Raw genomic sequence first — 12,108 nt, forward strand, 5'->3', positions numbered from 1 at the left:
AAGTTTCTGTCTTTTTTTGTTAGTGGATATTTAAGTGCTCAGTGTGCTCAGAGTTGTACAGGCATCCAGGGGACACCGTCCTGTAGTGTCACAGCTGTACAGACGGCCAGGTGACACCGCCCTGAACTGTCTCAGCCATACAGACAGACAGGGGACACCATCCTGAAGTGTCTTAGCTGTACAGCCAGGGGACACTGGCCTGGAAGGCAGCCTGGTGCAGAGTGGGGTTGATTAGTGCTGTTAGGTAGGTGGGAGCAGGTCCAGGTTTGGCTTTGTAGACAAGCGTCAGTGTTTCAGATCTGATGTGAGCTGCTGCAGGAGTCAGTGGAGGGAACGCAGCAGGGGTGTGACATGGGAGGACTTCAGGAGGTTGAGAAGAAGCCACGCAGCTGCATTCTGGATGAGTTACAGGGGGTCTGATGGCACAGAGGGGAATATCCTGCCAGGAGCGAGGTGCAGTAGTCCAGTCTTGAGACCACAAGGTACCGAACAAGCACCCGAGTGCCTTCCATGGAGAGAAATGGCCAATTTCTCCTGAATTACCCCAAGGTTGCAGGCCTTGGCAGTTGGAGTGATCCAAGAGTTCTCTAGTGAGATTGCAAGGTCTTGACTTGGGGAGACATCTTTGGGGTTATATAGCAGCCCAGTCTGGCTGGGATTTAGCTTCAAGTGAAGTCGTCTGCTGAGGATGCTGTGCTATGAGTAGAAACCTTTTGGAGTGTTGGAAAGTGGAAAAAGAAAATGAGTTGAGTGCAATCAGCAAAGCAGTGGTTTGTTACTTTTGAGCTTACAATAAAGTGACTTTCTCTTCTCCTTTATTGTGAAGGTCAGAGAGAGAGGCAGTAGCCATGATGCACAGGCTCTAGAGGTTTTGGAAACCTGAGGAATGGCAGGTTCCTACTCCTCCAACCCTAACCCCCTATCCCCTCCAACCCTAACCCCCTATCCCCTCCAAGCCTAACCCCCTATCCCCTCCAAGCCTAACTCCCTACCCCCTCCAAGCCTAACCCCCTACCCCCTCCAAGCCTAACTCCCTACCCCCTCCAAGCCTAACCCACTACCCCCTCCAAGCCTAACTCCCTACCCCCTCCAAGCCTAACCCCCTACCCCCTCCAACCCTAACCCCCTACCCCCTCCAAGCCTAACTCCCTACCCCCTCCAAGCCTAACCCCCTACCCCCTGTGCTACAGGTGCCCACCTCGCTGCCTGCATACAAAGGTTCCATAGCCTGTTGGTCCAGTGCTGGAGTCAGACAGCTTTAATTAGCTCTGCTACAGCAGTGGCTAACAAGCTCTGGAATGAATGCTTTGTTTACTGCTTTCACAGACTAATTTTTCTGCCAGAGAACTGTTTTTAATAAAGCAATTAAACTTCCTGTAGTATCCCCAGGGCAAAGTCATTTGAATCTTCTAATAAAAGGAATAAATAAATAAATAAAACAGTTGTGGCTAATAATAAACCTGGCCACTTAATCCCTTTACTGTTGCGTCATTAAAATCGAACTAAATCTGGAGTCCTCATGTGGAGCCCGAGCATGTGAACTACACGCATGTCAGTCACTTTCCATTGTTGTTTTGAACAATTATGTGTTGAACAAATGAAAGGCAAAACTGCTTGCCTGACGGTAGCCGTCCCTGGACTCCCTGGTTCAAATAAGTGACAAAGGTGCAAAATAAATGTTTTGCTGACAACCTTTTACCTGTACCTCCCAGGCTGAAGTGAGCGAACCAGGCGGGGGACTCCCAGCACGGCATGAGCAGAAGAGGTGTCATGAATCACTGGACCTAATGACTCCACCAGTCCACGAAGTGTTAGACCGAAAAGTGGATCCCGCTGGTGTTGTTAGTGTAATTAGCTTTTACCATGTGCCGGGTTCTTTGAGAAGAGGGGGAGAGAGAGCGAAAGAGAGAGCGAGAGAGAGAGGGACAGAGAGAGGTTAGCGAACGCCACATAAAATGGAAAGCATTCAATCAGTCATTTATAGCCCAAAGAGAGAACCTGTAGATAGTGCTCCCTAATGAAACAGGTGAGAGAGAAACCGGCACTGCAGTAGAGGCTCTGCCTGTGTAAGTGTCCCTGAATGGAGCCAACGCAAGTGTAGTGGGCAGGTGTGAGGGGTCTGTCAGGTGGAGCAGAGGGACAGCGTGACCTCTGCTTGATGGGAACACTTCAGATAGTCTTGCATCAGGAAGATGAGTCTCGTACTCCACATCTGCCCACTTTTAATTAACTCAGTCAGTTCCAAAGGGAAAGACTTGAGTGTGTGTGTGAGTGTGTGTGTGCGCGGGCGCGTGTGTGTATGCATGTGCGTATTCAGCTTTTTTATCTAGAAAGATGAAAAGACAGAAAGCCTTCCACCAGGCTACAGGGAACAGAAAAGTGTGCTAAAAATGGCCACAGATATTACCGAGCTTGAACATTAACAGGCTGTGGTGAGTATGGGTCCCCAGCTTCGGCTGGTAATGGAGCCGGCAGTCATTTGGGGGAGAAAAGCATTGTAGGGAGATTTAAGAGGGTCACCTCCACCCTGGCAGCCTGCATCTCTGTTTCCGCACCCCGGGTTGGGCTCCCACGCCAGCCGCTGGTCCACCGGGCACGCTCCGGCACAAAAGGCTACACGTGCTCTCGGTAGGAGAGGACAACCAAACACAGATGAGCTACACGTTTAAAGACCAACGCTCGTCTCTTTGGCAACACTCGGGTACCTTGCTGAAACACTACCTTTAATCGCCGGTTTCACTTACGCAAGAAGAGCGCGTCTGTAAACAAACCCGAAAAGGGCCGAGAAGGTTTATTTCGGATCTGCTTAACAGGAGGGCATAAATAGTTCATTGCACGCCGAGGGAGAGGGGATCGATCGGCCGCTGCCATCCTCGCCCCTCACTCTTCTTCACGTGGCATCTCCGTGTTCTTGTGGTGAGCAGGAGTGGATCGGCGGCCCAGCCAGCATGGGTGGCTGGGTCAATGTCACCTTGCCTGGTGCGGGGAACAGCACATCCCGTGGGAATAGGTGTAAGGAGAACCTGGTGCAGACAGGGTGAGTCCGATGCTTCAGAGTGACACAAGGCAACGTCACTGAAATTTACACTGCAGATGAGTGAAAAGAGCAATGACTATCTGCTCTAATACCTCTGATTGAAGAAATCAGCTTATTATCCAAGCAGAGAATGAAAACCCTAAACCAGGCAGCAGGCTTGAAGAACTGCCACTGTGTGTACATGCTCTGCTTTGCCTTTTGATGCGTATTTGTCCTATTGCCATGACGATAGCTGCAACACAGGAGCAGCTGTTCTCTTAGATCACACGACCAATCACATTCATTGGCGGCATCACTGTTTGGTTGCAGTTACAAGACTTTGCTTGTGTAGTCTGAGAAAGGCACACCAGATTGTATTCTCCTGTTCTCCTTTCCATTTCACTCCCTGCCAAATTCGGATTTTGCTGGAAACCCATATTGGCCTTAAAGGTAAAGTGTATAAAACACAGCGCCCACCTGATAGCAACCTTAGTATCTCAGCCCCTCCCACCTGTCTCTCCCACAAACCTGCAAACCTGGCAGTGGCTAAAAATACCTGACATTTAGCCTAGCTTGGAGGAGAGAGAGAGAGAGAGAGAGAGAGCGAGAGAGAGAAAGAGAGAGAGAGAGAGAGAGAGAGAGAGCAAGAGCAAGCAACCTTGAGGCTCTCTTCCCATCTTCCTCTCTGTGGTGCATTGGGATGTTAATTGCAGGTCATGGTAAGGTTATGAAGACCAATAAAAGTGAAGAGTGTGTGTGTGTGTGTGTGTGTGTGTGTGTGTGTGTGTGTGTGTGTGTGTGTGATTGTGTGTGAGTGTGTGTGTGTGTGTGTGTGTGAGATTGCGTGTGAGATTGCGTGTGAGATTGTGTGTGTGTGTGTGTGTGTGTGTGTGTGTGTGAGAGAGAGAGGGGGGGGAGAGATCATGAAAGCAGCATAGAGAGGATAAGAAAGAGGCCGACCCTGGCGGTTGACTTCGTTTCTAGTATTGTATCACAGCGACGGGGGCGTATCTCTGGGCTAGTTAATATGTGTCAAGAATATTTCAATGACAAACTGCCCTTACAGATATGTTGGCTAAATGAGGTGGGCAAAACTAGAGAAGGAGAAGAATGGGAATATTACAAAAATGCAATTCAATCTACGACCCTGCTATAGAGAGTTACTGTACATTTCTTTAGAAAACTAGAATTAGAATTAGGGGAATGTATGAGTTCAATGGCATACTGTCATACAGCGGAGACCAAGGCAAAGCAAAGTTTATCTATAAAGAACTCTTCATACACAAGGCAAATAAAGGTGCTTCACAAATATAAAACTTTAATAGACAAGTGATTTAAGGAGAAAGTATAAAGTTAATAAAAGTTAAATTGAAATAAAAAATAAAGGCAGGTAAAGGATAAGAGAGAAAAGATCAGCAAGAACACTGTCCCTGAATGCAACAAGCAAAAAACAAAAACAAACATACAAATAAACAAAACACTGCTTTAAACGGGAAGCTTGTGCTAAAAGGTTGGTCTTCAGTTGCACTACTGGGGTGCTTCTAAGGTGCTTCTAAGGTTCTTCAGCATATAAGTGCTGCTTCTCTGTGTTATCATGTGGATGGAACAACCAACTAGTTCCTATTGGACTCATTTCTAGGGGTGTAAGAGTCCTGCTTGGAGTATATTGTTTGAGCATATCAGACAGACATGTTGGCCATAAACCTTTTAGCGATTTATAGACATATGTAAGAGTACTTTAGTGAAGTAAGCAAAGTGTAAGACCGAACTGAGATATATTCAGGGTTGTACCTTAGTAAGACAGAGCCGAGATATATTTAGGGTTGTTCTTTAGTAAGACACAACTGAAGTATATTCAGGGTTGTACTTTATTACAATTTATGGTTATGCTCCAAATGGCTTTTTAATTAATCATTTCTTCATTGTGTTCTGTTTATTTAAAGATTACTTTCTAGACACGGGCTACTAAACGCAATGGGTTCTGTTTGAGAACAAACACACAAAACAAAAACACACCAGGTCTGCTGTGCATTTGGAATAGAGGGAGGGGGATTAAGATGTCCTCTGTGGATGTTGACGTCTGGAGCAGCAGTGTGTCCAGACCACTGCCCGAGACCTCAGCATCCAACAGCCTTCGAAGAAGCTCCATCAAAGTTTCATCAGTCCATTCAGCATCATAGTACACAACACCTGGGCAAGCCATAAACTGCAACTCTCAGTCTCACTCTCCATTCACGTCTCTCCCATTAGACTGGCAGTGCCGGGACCCGTATGGGATGCCAAGCCTCTGACCAACTCAGCACCGCAGGTACTCGTGAGGCTGTGGCCCCGGGTCATTTTTAACACAAAATCCGCACTATGAGGTGAACTTTGAGAAAAGAAAACATTGTAAAATATAACTACAAGTTCACTCACCGGGACTAGACTGCAAAACAGAGCAGCAAACTGCCCCTCCCAAACTGGAGCTGAAGCAATCTAACCCGCTCATCTTCTCTTTTGTTATTCCTCTTTATTGTCATATATATGCAACGGTGACATATATAACAATGAAAAGGGTGATGTTAACATTGCAATGCATACCTGTATGTAGACACAACTGGGCAGCAGAAATGGCCTAGGGTACTAAAAAGAGGCAGCATTGATTTGTTTTCTTCCCATGAATCAGTGAAACTTGCTTTTGATATTCTATTCTTAGGTCAGCCTTGCCACCCCACAACTGCCATTAGCAGTTACAAGCCTTTAATCTTCCGAATATTCCCACACCCCAAATTATTTTTTCCATTTTAGGTTTATTAAAACAAATTAAGGAGGATCTGGTACCAAGACATTAGCAGTAGATCCTTTATGTCCTGTAAGTTGTAAGGTGGGAACTCCATAAATCAGATTTGTCATTCCTGAAGAATTTTTGCAGTCCCTATCATTAGTTCTCCAGTTCTTCCTTGGACTGCTTTTTGTAGGTACTAACAACTGCAATCCTGCAACACCCCACAAGACCTGCCGTTTGGGAGACACGCTCTCCCAGTCATCTTACTCATCATGGAGTCACTCCAGCCCTTGCCAGAGTCACTCAGATCCTTACAGTTCTTTCTGCTTCCAACACATCAAGAGCTTCAAGAATTGACTGTTCACACGCTGCTTAATATATCCCACCCCTTGACAGGTGCCACTGAAACAGGATTACCAATGTTATTCATGTCAGTGGTTTCAGTGTTATGCCTGCTAGGACTAGGGCATTCTGTCTGCTAACAGCATTTTCCAGGTGTGTGTGGGCAGATGCCCCATCACTGCCCTTCAGTGCCAACTGCCAGAACATCCTCCCTACTAGGGTTCCAGGGAAACCTGGGCAGCTGATAACCAGGGTAGCACTGGAATGGGGTACATGCAGAAGATGAATGGATCAGGCTTTCTGGGCATATTTGGCCCCTGGGAGAAACCTACACCAGTCACCATGCCATCTCCGCAGTATCTGTGGAGATAACAGACAAATTCCTCATTGAGTCTCTCTACCTGTCCACTGGACTCAATGTGATGACCTGAAGGGAGACTCTGATACCCACATGCTCCATAAATGCTCCATAAATTACTAGAGAGAGCAGATATCTGTGAAGTGTGAAAAGTATAGGCCCTAATATTGAATCTTGCTGGACTCCCATTCCAATAGTTCCCACAAATGGAAAAAACATTTGCCAATATTAGCTGAAAAGGTTTTTACACACAGACAAGAACCAGTATCAAACAATTCCCTTCAAGCAAATTATGTGCTCAAGGCATTCAGTAAGAATTTTGTGTGTCATCTGTAGCACTGAGATCTTACAGGACAGAATAGTAACCAGACTTAATCATTACATCACCTTTAGTAAGGCAGATCTTGTGCTATGAAAGGTTTTAAACCCCACTGAAACATTTTGAGGAGATGCCTTTTTGTTTTTATTTTAATTAAGCCACTATTGTGCAAGAACTGCCTTTCCCATAACTTTAGAAAGAAATGGAAATTTTGCCCTGGGCCAAACATTATTGTGGAGCTCTGTATCAAGATCAAGAGAGGGAGATCGACTGATAAAAATGGCAATATAACTTGTGATGGTTAGAAGATTAAAAAGAGAGGATGTAACATGACCTGACATTTGTAATCATGCTAATAAAAAATGCAGAGACACATCTATACTATGTTTCAACTGGTTGGTATAATACACAGCTAATTGTATTATATAGCACATTTTATTTCTGTGGTGAATTCTGTATATATTCTCAGGAAAATATTCTCTCTAGTTGTTTTATTGGCTTGTTGAAAGGCACTAAAATCTCATAAGACACTTGAAATTTGCCATGGTTCCACTTTTTCTTTTTTTTATTTTCTCAGTCAAGAGCCATGTTAGTGTCATCCAGTTAAGTCAGGGATTTTAACATGGGTCGCCACATTTTAGAAAAAGAGCAAGAGTGCCAAGAATGGTGGAAGAAGGAGAACAAAAAAGTCTAAAATGTTCCTTTGCACTCAGTTTAGGAGATACGGCTACGGAAAGGTTGTTACAGAATAATTTATATAAGCATCTGAGAAATGACACATAGGGACCAGAGAAAGGGCTAAAGATATCTTAAGACCGCATGACAGAGTGCAAAGCACCCAGACGCTGGACAGGATGTTGATGTTTACAGCACACTGACGTCCTCTTCTCCACTGAGCACTTAACATCAGTCTCCAACCAGCTTGTTCTACCTTTAATCTCCTCTGACCTTGATGGAGCTCTGGAGAATCTCAAACAGGAGAATATTCTGGAACCTGCTTCATATCTTTTGAGTTAGTCTGTTCTGGCGCTTAGGCTGGAGGCATAAATACAAACACGTGCACACATACGCACGCAAACACACACACACACACACACACACACACACACACACACACACACACACACACACACACACACACACACACACACACACACACACACACACACCTGACACTTACAAACACTTCTCTGGTCCTTGCACTTATCGCCCCTGTTCACCAGCCAAGAGGGAGGAGCAACAATTTGCTTGCTCCTGAGCCTAGTGATGCTCTCACCTTGGCACTGAGCCAGGGGGGCGAAAACTGCCTGCAGGAGCTGGGCACTGCCCGTGGTGAGGCTGGCCAGGTGGCATAAACCAGAGGTGGCAGACAGATGACTTACATTGAATCACAATGATTAAAACATTTTGCATCTTTTTTTTCATTGGGTTGAGTATCAGGACAGGAGACGTGATGGACCTGCTTTGAACCTCATCTGGAACCTGTCTCTACTTGCCTAGTTGATTCACTGTCTCGGTGCAAATTCAGCATCTGCTGTGTGTATTAGTATGCCAATTAATATTTAATTTCCTACTTTCTGTGAATGTATCCATGAATGAGTCCAAATATGAAACATGGAGTATGACAGGTAGGATATATCCAGCAATGTTTAAGAAAGTTTACATGTGCACTGTGATCAGTTTGCCAGCTGAGTGGATGTAAATAGAAAGTTTGGTCCATGAAACATGCTTTTATACTGTACTTTCACTGTAACCAGGTCCAGCCACAGTAAACGCTGCAGCTCTATCACAATGATTTATTTCTTTAGGAGTCCTTCTTATTTTATACCAGCATTTTATACTGTCATCCCTCTAGAATCAAAAAGGCTAATAGACATCGTCAGTGTCTCTATGTTATTTCTTAGCATGTGTAAGAGACACACACAGGCCAGAATGGGTTTTGCTCTCTGAGGCTCTGATATATGACACATTACTGAGGAAGGCTATATTCAGTTATCACCTCACGGCAGTTGCGAGAGGGAGAGAGAGAGGGAGTGAGTGAGTGAGGACAGAAACAGAGGAACAGATAAGTACAGCGAGGGAGAAAGATGGGAGATTAATAGACGTACATGTTGAGGGAAACGGGGATGGGAACGAAAAAGGCAGGAAGACGAAGAACAAGACGGCGGGAGCAGTGCAGTGCCAAAGAGAGAGAGAAAGAGAGCGAGAGAGAATCACTGCTGGGATGAATGCAAGTGCTGGCGCCATGCCCAGTGATCCATGGTGGGCTCCGCCCACACAGAGGAACTGGGCGGAGCCCTCGGCCCCTCTCGCACTAGTCCCGGCGCCTTGTCTGAGAGTGAGTCACGGCGCTTTGTGGGCTCGGTGTAGCAGCAGTCTTGGCTCCGACCCAGGGGCAGGGGGGCAGGGGCTGGGGTGTGGCGGCATCCCGCGTACGGCTACTCCACTCCCGTTGCTTTCGCATCACTGCTGTTTACACGCCATGCCTTCGGTTACAATTAGCAGATTATACGCTACAGATGGACGAAGAGAAAGTCTGGTCTTGGCAACCCTGTTTACCAACAACGTGCCGGCGACACCCTGGCAGGGGCACCGGCATTGCCTGGGTGCAGACAGTGCTTCCCCACCCTGGGAAACGCACATGTCTTGCCTAATTTCTTGCCTCCAGTGTTTTGCCAGACTGCAGAGTAGGTGGTGAGTGAGTCAAAGCTTGTGCTATGCAGAATGCATCCGCACAATAAATCGTATCAATTATGCTCGTTGAGCTCCTCTCCAGACAGACAAAGACACAATTGCCAATCCATCGTAGAAAGCTAGCCTCTCGCAAAGATAATCACAGCCCAGGATTATCTCTTGTGTTATGATAATCCCAGCAAAGCTGGGAATGCTGTGGATGTACACTGAAAAATGTACCTTCTATCCAGAGCTACTCAAGTTTCCTTCTTGAGATCTTGCACCATCCTTAAATGAGTTCTAACACACTTTGTGCTAATATTCCGATGCCACTGAAGGTCTCGATGAACTCAATCGTGTGTGTTAGATTAGGGAACTTTTTGGACCCAGAGATGGGTTCAATTCTATTCTCTCTAATGCAGGATGATATTGGGTGAAGACTGAGCTCTACTGCAGCATATGTGCAAATACGAAACATTAGCACACTTCCTCGAAATGTCTTTAAATCTCCTAGAATCTGTGATATGATCAAGCTCAGTCTCTCAGTACACCATCATGCCTTTCCAAGAAGCCTCTTCCATCTTAGACTCACAAACTTACAGATCCTTACAGATCCTTCACATCCTGTCCAATCATTTACCCTTTTTGAGTAAGCCTGGTGTTTAATCGGCGTCCGTCCTAGGTGATGGGATCTATGTGTCTTTGTGGGGGTGGTTGTGGGGAAGCATGTCTCAAAGTTGACACACACACACACACATCAAAACTGACAGGAGCAGCAAGTGCCCAGTGATCTGGGGCTACAAGTGTAAGCTCCTCATCAGAGTTGCAGCTAAGGAGGCACACGCGCCTTCATTGGATGGCCCTCGTACAGCTCCTCGTGTGTTCTTGAGGTGTCCCAGCGGTCACGGACAACCTCTGTCAGCTGCCTTGACCCGTGCCAGCTCCAGAAGCAACACTCCTCTCTCTCTCTCCCGCTTCCACAGTCTCCCAATGAGAAGAAAGCGCGGGAAGCAAAACGAACCTGATAACTGACAGCCTGTCTTTCCATGTTTGTGTGTCCTTGAATTATTTAGAAGGCCTGCATTCCTTGGGCAGTGCCACTGACATGTTTACCTCTTTTCATCCTTCATTCAGCCTTTCAGGGGGAGAAATTGTAGGAAAAACCTGAAAGGAAATTGTTATTCACCAACAAGTCTTCCCAATAAATGATCAGTTCCAAAATAATTCAGTTTAATGGCTGAGGTTTGGGACACTGCTTCACTGAGAGTCGGTGATGGCGAGGTTAAGGAAGTCGCTCGTCCAGAGCTTCATGATTTCATGAAGACATTATCATAATGTCTTCATGTGTGTAGGCTGCCAAATAGCAGAACATCAAAATGGCCCACGCGATGACAAGAGCCAGTGAACAAGGTCTTTTGGAGGTAAACGTGTCGGCAGCCTGCAAGCGGTGCCGTACAAGCGTCTGGCTTCAGGGCTCCCACAGGCCAGACATGTGCTAGTGCGTCGCACGGTTGAGCAGTCATGCCGTCCTGAAGCCAAAGACGGTAAAGAGTGAGGCGAGTGAGAGACCGGCACTTCGTGGCTATTATTAACAGCTGCAGGCTCATGTCGCCAGGCGTACGTGGGACTGTGAGCCCTCCAGCCGGGTGCACACGGGATTGTGAGCCCTCCAGTCCGGCGCACATGGGCCTCAGAGCCGACGCAGCTCCGTAGTGGACTTGGCGGAGGGGCCGGCGCCTCCTCCGCTTGGATGAAGGGCGCTCCTTGTTTGGGGTTTTGCGTCTGCAGCTCCATCACTTCCCATCTTCCTCCCTCCTCCCTCCTCCTCGCAGGCCTGTATGCCACTGCCCCGCCACACCAGCTAGTGTCAAAACAGTTACGTTTAAAGGCTGAGGTCAAAGCCCTGCATCCTTATAGATGCTGTATGACACCCAGTGCTTGGTTTGGCCTGCGTCGCTCACTCCTCACTCCCCGCACACACCAGGCGCTTGCCGTCCTGCGTGGTTCTGTCTGTAGCGTGACTTGATTTTCCCCTGCTGTTGCTGTGAGACTGGCTTTTGACTTTCGTTTTACGGCGTTGTACTCTTTGCATCCAGGCAAGTGTAGCATCTAAATTGGGAGGCTATGCAGATTATGTCCCCTCCCTCATGTCTCTGATAGACACATCACCAGTCCTTTTCCACTGCATCAATCATGCCTAAAACTAGTAACACAATCAAAACAGCTAATGGCAACCACCACCAAGCAGGGCTGCTGACGCAAGTTGTATTTTTTGCTGATGTGTGTGTGTGTGTGGGTGTGTGTGCGTGCGTGCATGTGTGTATATGCATATATGTGTGTGTGTGTGCATGCATGCATGTTGGCATGTGTCTGTGGGTCTGTGTGCGCACATGGGTGTATATGCATGTGTGTGTATGGTGTTTGCGCATGTTTTTGTATGCGTGTGTGTGTGTGTAAGTGCACGTATATGTGTGTGCGCGTATGTGTGCGTGTGCGTGCACGAATGAGGCTGTGAACACAAGTGTGAGGCTGACCACGGCATGAGTGTCCCATCCATTTTGATCAGGTAGGATAAGGAGGAGAGACGAGGTCCTGCCAGTGTGACGGGTGTCCTTGACTCCTGCCTGCCGTCATTC

At 46.9% G+C, this 12,108-nt stretch overlaps 1 long non-coding RNA gene across 1 annotated transcript in view; it reads right to left on the reverse strand.

Moving 5' to 3' along the window:
- Nucleotides 1-468: 468 nt before the first annotated feature.
- LOC113592155 overlaps nucleotides 469-12,108 on the reverse strand; it is a 34,995-nt gene continuing 23,355 nt past the window's right edge. The window contains exons 2-3 of the long non-coding RNA XR_003412282.2: nucleotides 1,700-1,875; nucleotides 469-710 (exon numbers count right to left, since the gene is read on the reverse strand). This is a non-coding gene — a long non-coding RNA (uncharacterized LOC113592155). The remainder of the gene's footprint in view (nucleotides 711-1,699; nucleotides 1,876-12,108) is intronic.

The sequence above is a fragment of the Electrophorus electricus genome, chromosome 4 (assembly GCF_013358815.1).
Source record: "Electrophorus electricus isolate fEleEle1 chromosome 4, fEleEle1.pri, whole genome shotgun sequence".
Taxonomy (NCBI): Eukaryota; Metazoa; Chordata; class Actinopteri; order Gymnotiformes; family Gymnotidae; genus Electrophorus; species Electrophorus electricus.